This window comes from Scyliorhinus torazame, chromosome 17, assembly GCF_047496885.1.
Source record: "Scyliorhinus torazame isolate Kashiwa2021f chromosome 17, sScyTor2.1, whole genome shotgun sequence".
NCBI lineage: Eukaryota > Metazoa > Chordata > Chondrichthyes > Carcharhiniformes > Scyliorhinidae > Scyliorhinus > Scyliorhinus torazame.
This window is the reverse complement of record NC_092723.1, coordinates 158,542,767-158,563,062: the sequence shown is the minus strand read 5'-3', so window position 1 is coordinate 158,563,062 and position 20,296 is coordinate 158,542,767. Positions and strand designations below refer to the sequence as shown.

At 53.6% G+C, this 20,296-nt stretch overlaps 1 protein-coding gene across 3 annotated transcripts in view; it reads right to left on the bottom strand.

The window, feature by feature from the left end:
- The window catches only part of glis2b (GLIS family zinc finger 2b), a 265,569-nt gene that overhangs the window by 156,164 nt on the left and 89,109 nt on the right, over positions 1-20,296 (bottom strand). The window contains exon 1 of one of the 3 annotated variants that reach the window (XM_072481433.1): positions 18,748-18,858. The exons of the other annotated variants lie outside the window; for them this stretch is intronic. The gene's annotated coding sequence lies outside the window, so the exon portion shown is untranslated. Of the gene's footprint in view, positions 1-18,747; positions 18,859-20,296 lie in introns of those variants that run through there. 3 annotated transcript variants of the gene reach the window in all.

Here is a 20,296-nt window from a genome sequence, read left to right as displayed (position 1 = left end):
AATGTAGGTGGATCAGTGCAGGGAGTGTGTCACAGTGAAGGTGGATCACTGCAGGGAGGTGATCACCATGTCGGTGGATCAGTGCAGTGAGTGTGTCACAGTGCAGGTGGATCAGTGCAGTGAGTGTGTCACAGTGTAGGTGGATCAGTGCAGTGAGTGTGTCACAGGGTAGGTGGATCAGTGCAGGGAGGTGATCACAGTGTAGGTGGATCAGTGCAGGGAGTGTGTCACAATGTACGTGGATCCGTGCAGGGAGTGTGTCACAGTGTAGGTGGATCAGTACAGGGAGTGTGTCACTGTAGGTGGATAAGTGCAAGGAGTGTGTCAGAATGTAGGTGTATCAGTGCAGGGAGTGTGTCACAGTGAAGGTGGATCACTGCAGGGAGGTGATCACCGTGTCGGTGGATCAGTGCAGTGAGTGTGTCACAGTTCAGGTGGATCAGTGTAGTGAGTGTGTCACAGTGTAGGTGGATTACTGCAAGGAGGTGATCACAGTGTAGGTGGATCAGTGCAGTGAGTGTGTCACAGTGTAGGTGGATCAGTGCAGCGAGGTGATCACAGTGTTGGTGGATCAGTGCAGGGAGTGTGTCACAGTGTAGGTGCATCAGTGCAGTGAGTGTGTCACAGTGTAGGTGGATCAGTGCAGGGAGTGTGTCACAGTGTCGGTTGATCAGTGCAGGGAGTGTGTCACAGTGTAGGCAGATCAGTGAAGGGAGTGTGTCACAGTGCAGGAGGATCAGTGCAGGGAGTGTGTCACAGTGTAGGAGGATCAGTGCAGGGAATGTGTCACACTGTATGCGGATCAGTGCAGGGAGTGTGTCACAATGTAGGTGGATCAGTGCAGGGAGTGTGTCACAGTGTAGGTGGATCAGTGCAGGGAGTGTGTCACAGTGTAGGTGGATCAGTGCAGGGAGTGTGTCACAGTGTAGGTGGAACAGGGCAGGGAGTGTCTCACAGTGTAGGTGGATCAGTGCAGGGAGTGTGTCACAGTGTAGGTGGATCAGTGCAGGGAGTGTGTCACAGTGTAGGTGGATCAGTGCAGGGAGTGTGTCAAAGTGTAGGTGGATCAGTGCAGTGAGTGTCACAGTGTAGGTGGATCAGTGCAGGGAGTATGTCACAGTGTAGGTGGATCAGTGCAGGGAGTGTGTCAAAGTGTAGGTGGATCAGTGCAGTGAGTGTCACAGTGTAGGTGGATCAGTGCAGGGAGTATGTCACAGTGTAGGTGGATCAGTGCAGGGAGTATGTCACAGTGTAGGTGGATCAGTGCAGGGAGTATGTCACAGTGTAGGAGGATCAGGGCAGGGAGTGTGTCACAGTGTAGGTGGATCAGTGCAGGGAGTGTGTCACTCTGTAGATGGATCAGTGCAGGGAGTGTGTCACAGTGTCGGTGGATCAGTGTAGGCGGATCAGTGAAGGGAGTGTGTCACAGTGCAGGAGGATCAGTGCAGGGAGTGTGTCACAGTGTAGGTGGATCAGTGCAGGGAATGTGTCACACTGTATGCGGATCAGTGCAGGGAGTGTGTCACAGTGTCGGTGGGTCGGTGCAGGGAGTGTCTCACAGTGTAGGTGGATCAGTGCAGGGAGTGTGTCACATTGAAGGAGGATCAGTGCAGGGAGTGTGTCACAGTGTTGGTGGATCAGTGCAGGGAGTGTGTCACAGTGAAGGAGGATCAGTGCAGGGAGTGTGTCACAGTGTTGGTGGATCAGTGCAGGGAGTGTGTCACAGTGTAGGTGGATCAGTGCAGGGAGTGTGTCACAGTGTTGGTGGATCAGTGCAGGGAGTGTGTCACAGTGTAGGTGGATCAGTGCAGGGAGTGTGTCACAGTGTCGGTGGGTCGGTGCAGGGAGTGTCTCACAGTGTAGGTGGATCAGTGCAGGGAGTGTGTCACATTGAAGGAGGATCAGTGCAGGGAGTGTGTCACAGTGTTGGTGGATCAGTGCAGGGAGTGTGTCACAGTGAAGGAGGATCAGTGCAGGGAGTGTGTCACAGTGTTGGTGGATCAGTGCAGGGAGTGTGTCACAGTGTAGGTGGATCAGTGCAGGGAGTGTGTCACAGTGTTGGTGGATCAGTGCAGGGAGTGTGTCACAGTGTAGGTGGATCAGTGCAGGGAGTGTCTCACAGTGTAGGTGGATCAGTGCAGTGAGTGTGTCACAGTGCAGGTGGATCAGTGCAGTGAGTGTGTCACAGTGTAGGTGGATCAGTGCAGGGAGTGTGTCACAGTGAAGGAGGATCAGTGCAGGGAGTGTGTCACAGTGTAGGTGGATCGGTGCAGGGAGTGTCTCACAGTGTAGGTGGATCAGTGCAGGGAGTGTGTCACAGTGAAGGAGGATCAGTGCAGGGAGTGTGTCACAGTGTTGGTGGATCAGTGCAGTGAGTATGTCACAGTGTAGGTGGATCAGTGCAGGGAGTGTGTCACAGTGAAGGAGGATCAGTGCAGGGAGTGTGCCCCAGTGTAGGGGGATCAGTGCAGGTAGTGTGTCACTCTGTAGTTGGATCAGTGCAGGGAGTGTGTCACAGTGTCGGTGGAACAATGCAGGGAGTGTGTCACAGTGAAGGAGGATCAGTGCAGGGAGTGTGTCACAGTGTCGGTGGATCAATGCAGGGAGTGTGTCACAGTGTAGGCGGATCAGTGAAGGGAGTGTGTCACAGTGCAGGAGGATCAGGTCAGGGAGTGTGTCACAGTGTAGGTGGATCAGTGCAGGGAGTGTGTCACAGTGTATGTGCATCAGTGCAGGGAGTGTGTCACAGTGTAGGTGGATCAGTGCAGGGAGTCTGTCACAGTGTAAGTGGATCAGTGCAGGGAGTGTGTCACAGTGTAGGTGGATCGGTGCAGGGAGTGTCTCACAGTGTAGGTGGACCAGTGCAGGGAGTGTGTCACAGTGTCAGTGGATCAGTGCAGGGAGGTGATCACACTGTAGGTGGATCCTGGCAGGGTGATCACAGTGTACGTGGATCCGTGCAGGGTGATCACAGTGTAGGTGGTTGAGTGCAGGGAGTGTGTCACAGTGTCGGTGGATCAGTGCAGGGAGTGTCTCACAGTGTGGGTGGATCAGTGCAGGGAATGTGTCACAGTGTAGGTGGATCAGTGCAGGGAGTGTGCCACAGTGTAGGTGGATCAGTGCAGGGAGTGTGTCACAGTGTAGGTGGATCAGTGCATGGAGTGTGTCACAGTGTAGGTGGATCAGTGCATGGAGTGTGTCACAGTGTAGGTGGATCAGCGCAGGGAGTGTGTCACAGTGTAGGTGGATCAGTGCAGGGAGTGTGTCACAGCGTAGGTGGATCAGTGCAGGGAGCGTCTCACAGTGTAGGTGGATCAGTGCAGGGAGTCTGTCACAGTGTAAGTGGATCAGTGCAGGGAGTGTGCCACAGTGTAGGTGGATCAGTGCAGTGAGTGTGTCAAATTATAGGTGGATCAGTGCAGCGAGGTGATCACAGTGTAGGTGGATCAGTGCAGGGAGTGTGTCACAGTGTAGGTGGATCAGTGCAGTGAGTGTGTCACAGTGTAGGCGGATCAGTGAAGGGAGTGTGTCACAGTGCAGGAGGATCAGTGCAGGGAGTGTGTCACAGTGTAGGTGGATCAGTGCAGGGAATGTGTCACACTGTATGCGGATCAGTGCAGGGAGTGTGTCACAGTGTAGGTGGATCAGTGCAGGGAGTGTGTCACACTGTATGCGGATCAGTGCAGGGAGTGTCTCACAGTGTAGGTGGCTCAGTGCAGGGAGTCTGTCACAGTGTAAGTGGATCAGTGCTGGGAGTGTGTCACAGTGTGGGTGGATCAGTGCAGGGAGTCTGTCACAGTGTAAGTGGATCAGTCCAGGGAGTGGGTCACAGTGTAGGTGGATCGGTGCAGGGAGTGTCTCACAGTGTGGGTGGATCAGTGCAGGGAGTCTGTCACAGTGTAAGTGGATCAGTGCAGTGAGTGTGTCACAGTGTAGGTGGATCAGTGCAGGGAGGTGATCACAGTGTAGGTGGATCAGGGCAGGGAGTGTGTCACAGTGTAGGTGGAAAGATGCAGGGAGTGTCTCACAGTGTAGGTGGACCAGTGCAGGGAGTGTGTCACAGTGTCAGTGGATCAGTGCAGGGAGGTGATCACACTGTAGGTGGATCCGTGCAGGGTGATCACAGTGTACGTGGATCCGTGCAGGGTGATCACAGTGTAGGTGGATGAGTGCAGGGAGTGTGTCACAGTGTAGGTGGATCAGTGCAGGGAATTATGTCACAGTGTAGGTGGATCAGTGCAGGGAGTGTGTCACAGTGCAGGTGGATCAGTGCAGGGAGTGTGTCACAGTGTAGGTGGATCAATGCCTGAAGTATGTCACAGTGTAGGTGGATCAGTGCAGGGAGTGTGTCACAGTGTAGGTGGATCAGTGCAGGGATTATCTCACAGTGTAGGTGGATCAGTGCAGGGAGTGTGTCACAGTGTAGGTGGATCAGTGCAGGGAGTGTGTCACAATGTACGTGGATCAGTGTAAGAAGTGTGTCACAATGTACGTGGATCCGTGCAGGCAGTGTGTCACCGTGTAGGTGGATCAGTGCAGTGGGTGTGTCACAGTGTAGGTGGATCAGTGCAGTGAGTGTGCCACAGTGTAGGTGGATCAGTACAGGGAGTGTGTCACTGTAGGTGGATAAGTGCAAGGAGTGAGTCAGAATGTAGGTGGATCAGTGCAGGGAGTGTGTCACAGTGAAGGTGGATCACTGCAGGGAGGTGATCACCGTGTCGGTGGATCAGTGCAGTGAGTGTGTCACAGTGCAGGTGGATCAGTGCAGTGAGTGTGTCACAGTGTAGGTGGATTACTGCAAGGAGGTGATCACAGTGTAGGTGGATCAGTGCAGTGAGTGTGTCACAGTGTAGGTGGATCAGTGCAGCGAGGTGATCACAGTGTAGGTGGATCAGTGCAGGGAGTGTGTCACAGTGTAGTTGGATCAGTGCCGTGAGTGTGTCACAGTGTAGGTGGATCAGTGTCGAGAGTGTGTCACAGTGTTGGTTGATCAGTGCAGGGAGTGTGTCACAGTGTAGGCAGATCAGTGAAGGGAATGTGTCACAGTGCAGGAGGATCAGTGCAGGGAGTGTGTCACAGTGTAGGAGGATCAGTGCAGGGAATGTGTCACACTGTATGCGGATCAGTGCAGGGAGTGTGTCACAGTGTAGGTGGATCAGTGCAGGGAGTCTGTCACAGTGTAAGTGGATCAGTGCAGGGAGTGCGTCACAGTGTCGGTGGGTCGGTGCAGGGAGTGACTCACAGTGTAGGTGGATCAGTTCAGGGAGTGTGTCACAGTGTAGGTGGATCGGTGCAGGGAGTGTCTCACAGTGTAGGTGGATCAGTGCAGGGAGTATGTCACAGTGTAGGTGGACCAGTGCAGGGAGTGTGTCACAGTGAAGGTGGATCAGTGCAGGGAGTATGTCACAGTGTAGGTGGACCAGTGCAGGGAGTGTGTCATAATGTAGGTGGATCAGTGCAGGGAGTATGTCACAGTGTAGGTGGATCAGTGCAGGGAGTGTCTCACAGTGTAGATGGATCAGTGGAGGGAGTGTGTCACAGTGCAGGTGGATCAGTGCAGTGAGTGTGTCACAGTGTAGGTGGATAAGTGCAGGGAGTGTCTCACAGTGTAGGTGTATCAGTGCAGGGAGTGTGTCACAGTGTAAGCGGATCAGTGCAGGGAGTGTGTCACAGTGTAGGTGTATCAGTGCAGGGAGTGTGTCACAGTGTAGGTGGATCAGTTCAGGGAGTGTGTCACAGTGTAGGTGTATCAGTGCAGGGAGTGTGTCACAGTGTAGGTGGATCAGTGCAGTGAGTGTGTCACAGTGTAGGTGGATCAGTGTAGGGAGTGTGTCACAGTGTAGGTGGATCAGTGCAGGGAGTATGTCACAGTGTAGGTGGATCAGTGCAGGGAGTGTGTCACAGCGAAGGAGGATCAGTGCAGGGAGTGTGTCACAGTGTAGGTGGATCAGTGCAGGGAGTGTGTCACAGTGTAGGTGGATCAGTGCAGTGAGTGTGTCACAGTGTAGGTGGATCAGTGTAGGGAGTGTGTCACAGTGTAGGTGGATCAGTGCAGGGAGTATGTCACAGTGTAGGTGGATCAGTGCAGGGAGTGTGTCACAGTGTAGGTGGATCAGTGTAGGGAGTGTGTCACAGTGTCGGTGGATCAGTGCAGGGAGTGTGTCACAGTGTAGGCGGATCAGTGAAGGGAGTGTGTCACAGTGCAGGAGGATCAGTGCAGGGAGTGTGTCACAGTGTCGGTGGATCAGTGCAGGGAGTGTGTCACAGTGTAGGCGGATCAGTGAAGGGAGTGTGTCACAGTGCAGGAGGATCAGTGAAGGGAGTGTGTCACAGTGTAGGTGGATCAGTGCAGGGAATGTGTCACACTGTATGCGGATCAGTGCAGGGAGTGTGTCACAGTGTAGGTGGATCAGTGCAGGGAGTCTGTCACAGTGTAAGTGAATCAGTGCAGGGAGTGTGTCACATTGTAGGTGGATCAGTGCAGGGAGTGTGTCACAGTGTAGGCGGATCAGTGCAGAAATGTGTCACACTGTCTGCGGATCAGTGCAGGGAGTGTGTCACAGTGTAAGTGGATCAGTGCAGGGAGTGTGTCACAGTGTAGGTGGATCGGTGCAGGGAGTGTCTCACAGTGTAGGTGGACCAGTGCAGGGAGTGTGTCACAGTGTAAGTGGATCAGTGCAGGGAGGTGATCACAGTGAACGTGGATCCGTGCAGGGTGATCACAGTGTACGTGGATGATTGCAGTGAGCATGTCACAGTGCAGGTGGATGAGTGCAGGGAGTGTGTCACGGTGTAGGTGGATCAGTGCAGGGAGTGTGTCACAGTGTAGGTGGATCAGTGCAGGGAGTGGGTCACAGTGTAGGTCGATCAGTGCAGGGAGTGTGTCACAATGTACATGGTTCAGTGTAGGGCGTGTGTCACAGTGTAGGTGGATCAGTGCAGGGAGTGTGTCACAGTGTAGGTGGATCAGTGCAGGGATTATCTCACAGTGTAGGTGGATCAGTGCAGGGAGTGTGTTACAGTGTAGGTGGATCAGTGCAGGGAGTGTGTCACAATGTATGTGGATCAGTGTAGGACGTGTGTCACAATGTACGTGGATCCGTGCAGGGAGGTGATCACCATGTCGTTGGATCAGTGCAGAGAGTGTGTCACAGTGTAGGTGGATCGGTGCAGGGAGTGTCTCACAGTGTAGGTGGACCAGTGCCGGGAGTGTGTCACAGTGTAAGTGGATCAGTGCAGGGAGGTGATCACAGTGAACGTGGATCCGTGCAGAGTGATCACAGTGTACGTGGATCATTGCAGTGAGCATGTCACAGTGCAGGTGGATGAGTGCAGGGAGTGTGTCACGGTGTAGGTGGATCACTGCAGGGAGTGTGTCACAGTGTAGGTGGATCAGTGCAGAGAGTGTATCACAGTGTAGGTCGATTAGTGCAGGGAGTGTGTCACAATGTACATGGATCAGTGTCGGGAGTGTGTCACAGTGTAGGTGGATCAGTGCAGGGAGTGTGTCACAGTGTAGGTGGATCAGTGCAGGGATTATCTCACAGTGTCGGTGGATCAGTGCAGGGAGTGTGTTACAGTGTAGGTGGATCAGTGCAGGGAGTGTGTCACAATGTATGTGGATCAGTGTAGGAAGTGTGTCACAATGTACGTGGATCCGTGCAGGGAGGTGATCACCATGTCGGTGGATCAGTGCAGTGGGTGTGTCACAGTGTAGGTGGATCAGTGCAGTGAGTGTGCCACAGTGTAGGTGGATCAGTACAGGGAGTGTGTCACTGTAGGTGGATAAGTGCAAGGAGTGTGTCAGAATGTAGGTGGATCAGTGCAGGGAGTGTGTCACAGTAAAGGTGGATCACTGCAGGGAGGTGATCACCGTGTCGGTGGATCAGTGCAGTGAGTGTGTCACAGTGCAGGTGGATCAGTGCAGTGAGTGTGTCACAGTGTAGGTGGATCACTGCAAGGAGGTGATCACAGTGTAGGTGGATCAGTGCAGGGAGTGTGTCACAGTGTAGGTGGATCAGTGCAGTGAGTGTGTCACAGTGTAGGTGGATCAGTGTCGGGAGTATGTCACAGTGTGGGTGGATCAGTGCAGGGAGTGTGTCACAGTGTATGTGGATCAGTGCAGTGAGTGTGTCACATTGTAGGTGGATCAGTGTCGGGAGTATGTCACAGTGTTGGTTGATCAGTGCAGGGAATGTGTCACAGTGTAGGTGGATGAGTGCAGGGAGTGTGTCACAGTGCAGGAGGATCAGTGCAGGGAGTGTGTCACAGTGTAGGTGGATCAGTGCAGGGATTATCTCACAGTGTAGGTGGATCAGTGCAGGGAGTGTGTTACAGTGTAGGTGGATCAGTGCAGGGAGTGTGTCACAATGTACGTGGATCAGTGTAGGAAGTGTGTCACAATGTACGTGGATCCGTGCAGGGAGTGTGTCACCGTGTGGGTGGATCAGTGCAGTGGGTGTGTCACAGTGTAGGTGGATCAGTGCAGTGAGTGTGCCATAGTGTAGGTGGATCACTGCAGGGAGGTGGTCACAGTGTAGGTGGATCAGTGCAGGGAGTGTGTCACAATGTAGTTGGATCAGTGCAGTGAGTGTGTCACAGTGTAGGTGGATCAGTGCAGTGAGTGTGCCACAGTGTAGGTGGATCAGTGCAGGGAGTGTGTCACTGTAGGTGGATAAGTGCAAGGAGTGAGTCAGAATGTAGGTGGATCAGTGCAGGGAGTGTGTCACAGTGAAGGTGGATCACTGCAGGGAGGTGATCACCGTTTTGGTGGATCAGTGCAGTGAGTGTGTCACAGTGCAGGTGGATCAGTGCAGTGAGTGTGTCACAGTGTAGGTGGATTACTGCAAGGAGGTGATCACAGTGTAGATGGATCAGTGCATTGAGTGTCTCACAGTGTAGGCGGATCAGTGCAGTGGGTGTGTCACAGTGTAGGTGGATCAGTGCAGTGAGTGTGCCACAGTGTAGGTGGATCAGTACAGGGAGTGTGTCACTGTAGGTGGATAAGTGCAAGGAGTGAGTCAGAATGTAGGTGGATCAGTGCAGGGAGTGTGTCACAGTGAAGGTGAATCCCTGCAGGGAGGTGATCACCGTGTCGGTGGATCAGTGCAGTGAGTGTGTCACAGTGCAGGTGGATCAGTGCAGTGAGTGTGTCACAGTGTAGGTGGATTACTGCAAGGAGGTGATCACAGTGTAGGTGGATCAGTGCAGTGAGTGTGTCACAGTGTAGGTGGATCAGTGCAGCGAGGTGGTCACAGTGTAGGTGGATCAGTGCAGGGAGTGTGTCACAGTGTAGTTGGATCAGTGCAGTGAGTGTGTCACAGTGTAGGTGGATCAGTGTCGGGAGTATGTCACAGTGTTGGTTGATTAGTGCTGGGGGTGTGTCGCAGTGTTGGCAGATCAGTGAAGGGAGTGTGTCACAGTGCAGGAGGATCAGTGCAGGGAGTGTGTCACAGTGTAGGAGGATCAGTGCAGGGAATGTGTCACACTGTATGCGGATCAGTGCAGGGAGTGTGTCACAGTGTAGGTGGATCAGTGCAGGGAGTCTGTCACAGTGTAAGTGGATCAGTGCAGGGAGTGCGTCACAGTGTCGGTGGGTCGGTGCAGGGAGTGATTCACAGTGTAGGTGGATCAGTGCAGGGAGTGTGTCACAGTGTAGGTGGATCGGTGCAGGGAGTGTCTCACAGTGTAGGTGGATCAGTACAGGGAGTGTGTCACAGTGTAGGTGGATCAGTGCAGGGAGTATGTCACAGTGTCGGTGGACCAGTGCAGGGAGTGTTTCATAGTGTAGGTGGATCAGTGCAGGGAGTATGTCACAGTGTAGGTGGATCAGTGCAGGGACTGTCTCACAGTGTAGGTGGATCAGTGCAGGGAGTGTGTCACAGTGTAGCTGGATCAGTGCAGTGAGTGTGTCACAGTGTAGGTGGATCAGTGCAGGGAGTGTGTCACAGTGTAGGTGTATCAGTGCAGGGAGTGTGTCTCAGTGTAGGCGGATCAGTGCAGGGAGTGTGTCACAGTGTAGGTGTATCAGTGCAGGGAGTGTGTCACAGTGTAGGTGGATCAGTGCAGGGAGTGTGTCACAGTGTAGGTGTATCAGTGCAGGGAGTGTGTCACAGTGTAGGTGGATCAGTGCAGTGAGTGTGTCACAGTGTAGGTGGATCAGTGTAGGGAGTGTGTCACAGTGTAGGTGGATCAGTGCAGGGAGTATGTCACACTGTAGGTGGATCAGTGCAGGGAGTGTGTCACAGTGAAGGAGGATCAGTGCAGGGAGTGTGTCACAGTGTTGGTGGATCAGTGCAGGGAGTGTGTCACAGTGTAGGTGGATCAGTGCAGGGAGTGTGTCACAGTGTTGGTGGATCAGTGCAGGGAGTGTGTCACAGTGTAGGTGGATCAGTGCAGGGAGTGTGTCACAGTGTCGGTGGGTCGGTGCAGGGAGTGTCTCACAGTGTAGGTGGATCAGTGCAGGGAGTGTGTCACATTGAAGGAGGATCAGTGCAGGGAGTGTGTCACAGTGTTGGTGGATCAGTGCAGGGAGTGTGTCACAGTGAAGGAGGATCAGTGCAGGGAGTGTGTCACAGTGTTGGTGGATCAGTGCAGGGAGTGTGTCACAGTGTAGGTGGATCAGTGCAGGGAGTGTGTCACAGTGTTGGTGGATCAGTGCAGGGAGTGTGTCACAGTGTAGGTGGATCAGTGCAGGGAGTGTCTCACAGTGTAGGTGGATCAGTGCAGTGAGTGTGTCACAGTGCAGGTGGATCAGTGCAGTGAGTGTGTCACAGTGTAGGTGGATCAGTGCAGGGAGTGTGTCACAGTGAAGGAGGATCAGTGCAGGGAGTGTGTCACAGTGTAGGTGGATCGGTGCAGGGAGTGTCTCACAGTGTAGGTGGATCAGTGAAGGGAGTGTGTCACAGTGAAGGAGGATCAGTGCAGGGAGTGTGTCACAGTGTAGGTGGATCAGTGCAGTGAGTATGTCACAGTGTAGGTGGATCAGTGCAGGGAGTGTGTCACAGTGAAGGAGGATCAGTGCAGGGAGTGTGCCCCAGTGTAGGGGGATCAGTGCAGGGAGTGTGTCACTCTGTAGTTGGATCAGTGCAGGGAGTGTGTCACAGTGTCGGTGGAACAATGCAGGGAGTGTGTCACAGTGAAGGAGGATCAGTGCAGGGAGTGTGTCACAGTGTCGGTGGATCAATGCAGGGAGTGTGTCACAGTGTAGGCGGATCAGTGAAGGGAGTGTGTCACAGTGCAGGAGGATCAGGTCAGGGAGTGTGTCACAGTGTAGGTGGATCAGTGCAGGGAGTGTGTCACAGTGTATGTGCATCAGTGCAGGGAGTGTGTTACAGTGTAGGTGGATCAGTGCAGGGAGTCTGTCACAGTGTAAGTGGATCAGTGCAGGGAGTGTGTCACAGTGTAGGTGGATCGGTGCAGGGAGTGTCTCACAGTGTAGGTGGACCAGTGCAGGGAGTGTGTCACAGTGTCAGTGGATCAGTGCAGGGAGGTGATCACACTGTAGGTGGATCCTGGCAGGGTGATCACAGTGTACGTGGATCCGTGCAGGGTGATCACAGTGTAGGTGGTTGAGTGCAGGGAGTGTGTCACAGTGTCGGTGGATCAGTGCAGGGAGTGTCTCACAGTGTGGGTGGATCAGTGCAGGGAATGTGTCACAGTGTAGGTGGATCAGTGCAGGGAGTGTGTCACAGCGTAGGTGGATCAGTGCAGGGAGCGTCTCACAGTGTAGGTGGATCAGTGCAGGGAGTCTGTCACAGTGTAAGTGGATCAGTGCAGGGAGTGTGCCACAGTGTAGGTGGATCAGTGCAGTGAGTGTGTCACAGTATAGGTGGATCAGTGCAGCGAGGTGATCACAGTGTAGGTGGATCAGTGCAGGGAGTGTGTCACAGTGTAGGTGGATCAGTGCAGTGAGTGTGTCACAGTGTAGGCGGATCAGTGAAGGGAGTGTGTCACAGTGCAGGAGGATCAGTGCAGGGAGTGTGTCACAGTGTAGGTGGATCAGTGCAGGGAATGTGTCACAGTGCAGGAGGATCAGTGCAGGGAGTGTGTCACAGTGTAGGTGGATCAGTGCAGGGAGTGTGTCACAGTGTAGGTGGATCAGTGCAGTGAGTGTGTCACAGTGTAGGTGGATCAGTGCAGGGAGTGTGTCACAGTGTAGGTGGATCAGTGCAGGGAGTGTGTCACAGTGTAGGTGGATCAGTGCAGTGAGTGTGTCACAGTGTAGGTGGATCAGTGAAGGGAGTGTGTCACAGTGCAGGAGGATCAGTGCAGGGAGTGTGTCACAGTGCAGGAGGATCAGTGCAGGGAGTGTGTCACAGTGTAGGTGGATCAGTGCAGGGAGTGTGTCACAGTGTAGGTGGATCAGTGCAGTGAGTGTGTCACAGTGTAGGCGGATCAGTGAAGGGAGTGTGTCACAGTGCAGGCGGATCAGTGCAGGGAGTGTGTCACAGTGTAGGTGGATCAGTGCAGGGAGTGTGTCACACTGTATGCGGATCAGTGCAGGGAGTGTCTCACAGTGTAGGTGGCTCAGTGCAGGGAGTCTGTCACAGTGTAAGTGGATCAGTGCTGGGAGTGTGTCACAGTGTGGGTGGATCAGTGCAGGGAGTCTGTCACAGTGTAAGTGGATCAGTCCAGGGAGTGGGTCACAGTGTAGGTGGATCGGTGCAGGGAGTGTCTCACAGTGTGGGTGGATCAGTGCAGGGAGTCTGTCACAGTGTAAGTGGATCAGTGCAGTGAGTGTGTCACAGTGTAGGTGGATCAGTGCAGGGAGGTGATCACAGTGTAGGTGGATCAGGGCAGGGAGTGTGTCACAGTGTAGGTGGAAAGATGCAGGGAGTGTCTCACAGTGTAGGTGGACCAGTGCAGGGAGTGTGTCACAGTGTCAGTGGATCAGTGCAGGGAGGTGATCACACTGTAGGTGGATCCGTGCAGGGTGATCACAGTGTACGTGGATCCGTGCAGGGTGATCACAGTGTAGGTGGATGAGTGCAGGGAGTGTGTCACAGTGTAGGTGGATCAGTGCAGGGAATTATGTCACAGTGTAGGTGGATCAGTGCAGGGAGTGTGTCACAGTGCAGGTGGATCAGTGCAGGGAGTGTGTCACAGTGTAGGTGGATCAATGCCTGAAGTATGTCACAGTGTAGGTGGATCAGTGCAGGGAGTGTGTCACAGTGTAGGTGGATCAGAGCAGGGATTATCTCACAGTGTAGGTGGATCAGTGCAGGGAGTGTGTCACAGTGTAGGTGGATCAGTGCAGGGAGTGTGTCACAATGTACGTGGATCAGTGTAAGAAGTGTGTCACAATGTACGTGGATCCGTGCAGGCAGTGTGTCACCGTGTAGGTGGATCAGTGCAGTGGGTGTGTCACAGTGTAGGTGGATCAGTGCAGTGAGTGTGCCACAGTGTAGGTGGATCAGTACAGGGAGTGTGTCACTGTAGGTGGATAAGTGCAAGGAGTGAGTCAGAATGTAGGTGGATCAGTGCAGGGAGTGTGTCACAGTGAAGGTGGATCACTGCAGGGAGGTGATCACCGTGTCGGTGGATCAGTGCAGTGAGTGTGTCACAGTGCAGGTGGATCAGTGCAGTGAGTGTGTCACAGTGTAGGTGGATTACTGCAAGGAGGTGATCACAGTGTAGGTGGATCAGTGCAGTGAGTGTGTCACAGTGTAGGTGGATCAGTGCAGCGAGGTGATCACAGTGTAGGTGGATCAGTGCAGGGAGTGTGTCACAGTGTAGTTGGATCAGTGCAGTGAGTGTGTCACAGTGTAGGTGGATCAGTGTCGAGAGTGTGTCACAGTGTTGGTTGATCAGTGCAGGGAGTGTGTCACAGTGTAGGCAGATCAGTGAAGGGAGTGTGTCACAGTGCAGGAGGATCAGTGCAGGGAGTGTGTCACAGTGTAGGAGGATCAGTGCAGGGAATGTGTCACACTGTATGCGGATCAGTGCAGGGAGTGTGTCACAGTGTAGGTGGATCAGTGCAGGGAGTCTGTCACAGTGTAAGTGGATCAGTGCAGGGAGTGCGTCACAGTGTCGGTGGGTCGGTGCAGGGAGTGACTCACAGTGTAGGTGGATCAGTTCAGGGAGTGTGTCACAGTGTAGGTGGATCGGTGCAGGGAGTGTCTCACAGTGTAGGTGGATCAGTGCAGGGAGTATGTCACAGTGTAGGTGGACCAGTGCAGGGAGTGTGTCACAGTGTAGGTGGATCAGTGCAGGGAGTATGTCACAGTGTAGGTGGACCAGTGCAGGGAGTGTGTCATAATGTAGGTGGATCAGTGCAGGGAGCATGTCACAGTGTAGGTGGATCAGTGCAGGGAGTGTCTCACAGTGTAGATGGATCAGTGGAGGGAGTGTGTCACAGTGCAGGTGGATCAGTGCAGTGAGTGTGTCACAGTGTAGGTGGATAAGTGCAGGGAGTGTCTCACAGTGTAGGTGTATCAGTGCAGGGAGTGTGTCACAGTGTAAGCGGATCAGTGCAGGGAGTGTGTCACAGTGTAGGTGTATCAGTGCAGGGAGTGTGTCACAGTGTAGGTGGATCAGTTCAGGGAGTGTGTCACAGTGTAGGTGTATCAGTGCAGGGAGTGTGTCACAGTGTAGGTGGATCAGTGCAGTGAGTGTGTCACAGTGTAGGTGGATCAGTGAAGGGAGTGTGTCACAGTGTAGGTGGATCAGTGCAGGGAGTATGTCACAGTGTAGGTGGATCAGTGCAGGGAGTGTGTCACAGCGAAGGAGGATCAGTGCAGGGAGTGTGTCACAGTGTAGGTGGATCAGTGCAGGGAGTGTGTCACAGTGTAGGTGGATCAGTGCAGTGAGTGTGTCACAGTGTAGGTGGATCAGTGTAGGGAGTGTGTCACAGTGTAGGTGGATCAGTGCAGGGAGTATGTCACAGTGTAGGTGGATCAGTGCAGGGAGTGTGTCACAGTGTAGGTGGATCAGTGTAGGGAGTGTGTCACAGTGTCGGTGGATCAGTGCAGGGAGTGTGTCACAGTGTAGGCGGATCAGTGAAGGGAGTGTGTCACAGTGCAGGAGGATCAGTGCAGGGAGTGTGTCACAGTGTCGGTGGATCAGTGCAGGGAGTGTGTCACAGTGTAGGCGGATCAGTGAAGGGAGTGTGTCACAGTGCAGGAGGATCAGTGAAGGGAGTGTGTCACAGTGTAGGTGGATCAGTGCAGGGAATGTGTCACACTGTATGCGGATCAGTGCAGGGAGTGTGTCACAGTGTAGGTGGATCAGTGCAGGGAGTCTGTCACAGTGTAAGTGAATCAGTGCAGGGAGTGTGTCACATTGTAGGTGGATCAGTGCAGGGAGTGTGTCACAGTGTAGGCGGATCAGTGCAGAAATGTGTCACACTGTCTGCGGATCAGTGCAGGGAGTGTGTCACAGTGTAAGTGGATCAGTGCAGGGAGTGTGTCACAGTGTAGGTGGATCGGTGCAGGGAGTGTCTCACAGTGTAGGTGGACCAGTGCAGGGAGTGTGTCACAGTGTAAGTGGATCAGTGCAGGGAGGTGATCACAGTGAACGTGGATCCGTGCAGGGTGATCACAGTGTACGTGGATGATTGCAGTGAGCATGTCACAGTGCAGGTGGATGAGTGCAGGGAGTGTGTCACGGTGTAGGTGGATCAGTGCAGGGAGTGTGTCACAGTGTAGGTGGATCAGTGCAGGGAGTGGGTCACAGTGTAGGTCGATCAGTGCAGGGAGTGTGTCACAATGTACATGGTTCAGTGTAGGGCGTGTGTCACAGTGTAGGTGGATCAGTGCAGGGAGTGTGTCACAGTGCAGGAGGATCAGTGCAGGGAGTGTGTCACAGTGTAGGTGGATCAGTGCAGGGAATGTGTCACACTGTATGCGGATCAGTGCAGGGAGTGTGTCACAGTGTAGGCGGATCTGTGCAGAAATGTGTCACACTGTCTGCGGATCAGGGCAGGGAGTGTGTCACAGTGTAGGTGGATCAGTGCAGGGAGTCCGTCACCGTGTAAGTGGATCAGTGCAGGGAGTGTGTCACAGTGTAGGTGGATCGGTGCAGGGAGTGTCTCACAGTGTAGGTGGACCAGTGCAGGGAGTGTGTCACAGTGTAAGTGGATCAGTGCAGGGAGGTGATCACAGTGAACGTGGATCCGTGCAGGGAGGTGATCACCGTGTCGGTGGATCAGTGCAGTGAGTGTGTCACAGTGCAGGTGGATCAGTGCAGTGAGTGTGTCACAGTGTAGGTGGATCACTGCAAGGAGGTGATCACAGTGTAGGTGGATCAGTGCAGGGAGTGAGTCACAGTGTAGTGGATCAGTGCAGGGAGTGTGTCACAGTGAAGGTGGATCACTGCAGGGAGGTGATCACCGTGTCGGTGGATCAGTGCAGTGAGTGTGTCACAGCGCAGGTGGATCAGTGCAGTGAGTGTGTCACAGTGTAGGTGGATCACTGCAAGGAGGTGATCACAGTGTAGGTGGATCAGTGCAGGGAGTGTGTCACAGTGTAGTGGATGAAGTGCAGTGAGTGTGTCACAGTGTAGGTGGATCAGTGCAGGGAGTGTGTCACAGTGTAGGTGGATCAATGCCTGAAGTATGTCACAGTGTAGGTGGATCAGTGCAGGGAGTGTGTCACAGTGTAGGTGGATCAGTGCCGGGATTATCTCACAGTGTAGGCGGATCAGTAAAGGGAGTGTGTCACAGTTCAGGAGGATCAGTGCAGGGAGTGTGTCACAGTGTAGGTGGATCAGTGCAGGGAGTGTCTCACAGTGTAGGTGTATCAGTGCAGGGAGTGTGTCACAGTGTAGGTGTATCAGTGCAGTGAGTGTGTCACAGTGTAGGTGGATCAGTGTAGGGAGTATGTCACAGTGTAGGTGGATCAGTGCAGGGAGTATGTCACAGTGTAGGTGGATCAGTGCAGGGAGTGTGTCACAGTGAAGGAGGATCAGTGCAGGGAGTGTGTCACAGTGTCGGTGGATCAGTGCAGGGAGTGTGTCACAGTGTAGGCGGATCAGTGAAGGGAGTGTGTCACAGTGCAGGAGGATCAGTGCAGGGAGTGTGTCACAGTGTAGGTGGATCAGTGCAGGGAATGTGTCACACTGTATGCGGATCAGTGCAGGGAGTGTGTCACAGTGTAGGCGGATCTGTGCAGAAATGTGTCACACTGTCTGCGGATCAGGGCAGGGAGTGTGTCACAGTGTAGGTGGATCAGTGCAGGGAGTCCGTCACCGTGTAAGTGGATCAGTGCAGGGAGTGTGTCACAGTGTAGGTGGATCGGTGCAGGGAGTGTCTCACAGTGTAGGTGGACCAGTGCAGGGAGTGTGTCACAGTGTAAGTGGATCAGTGCAGGGAGGTGATCACAGTGAACGTGGATCCGTGCAGGGAGGTGATCACCGTGTCGGTGGATCAGTGCAGTGAGTGTGTCACAGTGCAGGTGGATAAGTGCAGTGAGTGTGTCACTGTGTAGGTGGATTACTGCAAGGAGGTGATCACAGTGTAGGTGGATCAGTGCAGTGAGTGTGTCACAGTGTAGGTGGATCAGTGCAGCGAGGTGAGCACAGTGTAGGTGGAACAGTGCAGGGAGTGTGTCACAGTGTAGTTGGATCAGTGCAGTGAGTGTGTCACAGTGTAGGCGGATCAGTGAAGGGACTGTGTCACAGTGCAGGAGGATCAGTGCAGGGAGTATGTCACAGTGTAGGAGGATCAGTGCAGGGAATGTGTCACAATGTAGGTGGATCAGTGCAGGGAATGTGTCACAGTGTATGCGGATTAGTGCAGGGAGTGTGTCACAATGTTGGTGGATCAGTGCAGGGAGTGTGTCACAGTGTAGGTGGATCGGTGCAGGGAGTGTCTCACAGTCTAGGTGGATCAGTGCAGGGAGTGTGTCACAATGTTGGTGGATCAGTGCAAGGAGTGTGTCACAGTGTAGGTGGATCAGTGCAGGGAGTGTGTCACAGTGTAGGTGGATCAGTGCAGGGAGTGTCTCACAGTGTGGGTGGATCAGTGCAGGGAGTATGTCACAGTGTAGGTGGATCAGTGCAGGGAGTGTGTCACAGTGTAAGTGGATCAGTGCAGGGAGGTGATCACAGTGAACGTGGATCCGTGCAGGGTGATCACAGTGTACGTGGATCATTGCAGGGAATGTGTCACAGTGTAGGTGGATCAGTGCAGGGAATGTGTCACAGTGTAGGTGGATCAGTGCAGGGAGTGTGTCACAGTGTACGCGGATCATTGCAGTGAGCATGTAACAGTGTAGGCGGATCAGTGCAGGGAATGTGTCACGGTGTAGGTGGATCAGTGCAGGGAGTGTGTCACAGTGTAGGTGGATCGGTGCAGGGAGTGTGTCACATTGTAGGTGGATCAGTGCAGGGAGTGTCTCACAGTGCAGGTGGATCAGTTCAGGGAGCGTGTCACAGTGTAGGTGGATCAGTGCAGGGAGTGTGTCACAGTGTAGGTGGATCAGTGCAGGGAGTGTGTCACAGTGTAGGTGTATCAGTGCAGGGAGTGTGTCACAGTGTAGGTGGACCAGTGCAGGGAGTATGTCACAGTGTAGGTGGATCAGTGCAGGGAGTATGTCACAGTGTAGGTGGACCAGTGCAGGGAGTGTGCCACAGTGTAGGTGGATCAGTGCAGGGTGTGTGTCAATGTGGTGATACACCACTGTACTTCCCTAGCATTGTACATAGTTATATCATAGTTGTGTGTAACGTGGCCCTGTAATCCTGTGTATGGTACAGTGTGTTGTACTGTAGCTCTGTACAGGTTCGATCACCTGTATGTAACCTTACCTGGCCACGGAGAGCTCCGCCTTGGCCACTCCCCCGGGAGTTAAGAATAAGACCCCGCTTCTGAGACCGTACCCATTTTGTCTGGGGTCGTCTGTGTCGGGTAAGCTTCCTATGTAGTGTATTAAAGCCTTGGTTAAAGTCTCACCTGTCTTTGTGGTTCTTGACGCTTAGTGCATCAATTTAATACACTACATAGGAAGTCTCACAGTGTAGGCGGATCAGTGCAGGGAGTGTGTCACAGTGTCGGTGGATCAGTGCAGGGAGTATGTCACAGTGTAGGTGGATCAGTGCAGTGAGTGTGTCACAGTGTAGGTGGATCAGTGCAGTGAGTGTGTCACAGTGTAGGTGGATCAGTGCAGGGAGTGTGTCACAGTGTAGGTGGATCAGTGCAGGGAGTGTGTCACAGTGTCGGTGGATCAGTGCAGGGAATGTGTCACACTGTATGCGGATCAGTGCAGGGAGTGTGTCACAGTGTAGGTGGATCAGTGCAGGGAGTCTGTCACAGTGTAAGTGAATCAGTGCAGGGAGTGTGTCACAGTGTAGGCGGATCAGTGCAGAAATGTGTCACACTGTCTGCGGATCAGTGCAGGGAGTGTGTCACTGTGTAGGTGGATCAGTGCAGGGAGTCTGTCACAGTGTAAGTGGATCAGTGCAGGGAGTGTGTCACAGTGTAGGTGGATCGGTGCAGGGAGTGTCTCACAGTCTAGGTGGATCAGTGCAGGGAGTGTGTCACAATGTTGGTGGATCAGTGCAGGGAGTGTGTCACAGTGTAGGTGGATCGGTGCAGGGAGTGTCTCACAGTCTAGGTGAATCAGTGCAGGGAGTGTGTCACAATGTTGGTGGATCAGTGCAGGGAGTGTGTCACAGTGTAGGTGGATCAGTGCAGGGAGTGTGTCACAGTGTAGGTGGATCAGTGCAGGGAGTGTCTCACAGTGTGGGTGGATCAGTGCAGGGAGTATGTCACAGTGTAGGTGGATCAGTGCAGGGAGTGTGTCACAGGGTAAGTGGATCAGTGCAGGGAGGTGATCACAGTGAACGTGGATCCGTGCAGGGTGATCACAGTGTACGTGGATCATTGCAGGGAATGTGTCACAGTGTAGGTGGATCAGTGCAGGGAATGTGTCACAGTGTACGTGGATCATTGCAGTGAGCATGTCACAGTGTAGGCGGATCAGTGCAGGAAATGTGTCACAGTGTAGGTGGATCAGTGCAGGGAGTGTGTCACAGTGTAGGTGGATCGGTGCAGGGAGTGTGTCACATTGTAGGTGGATCAGTGCAGGGAGTGTCTCACAGTGCAGGTGGATCAGTTCAGGGAGCGTGTCACAGTGTAGGTGGATCAGTGCAGGGAGTGTGTCACAGTGTAGGTGGATCAGTGCAGGGAGTGTCTCACAGTGTAGGTGGATCAGTGCAGGGAGTGTGCCACAGTGTAGGTGGATCAGTGCAGGGAGTGTGTCACACTGTAGGTGGATCAGTGCAGGGAGTGTGTCACAGTGTAGGTGGACCAGTGCAGGGAGTATGTCACAGTGTAGGTGGATCAGTGCAGGGAGTG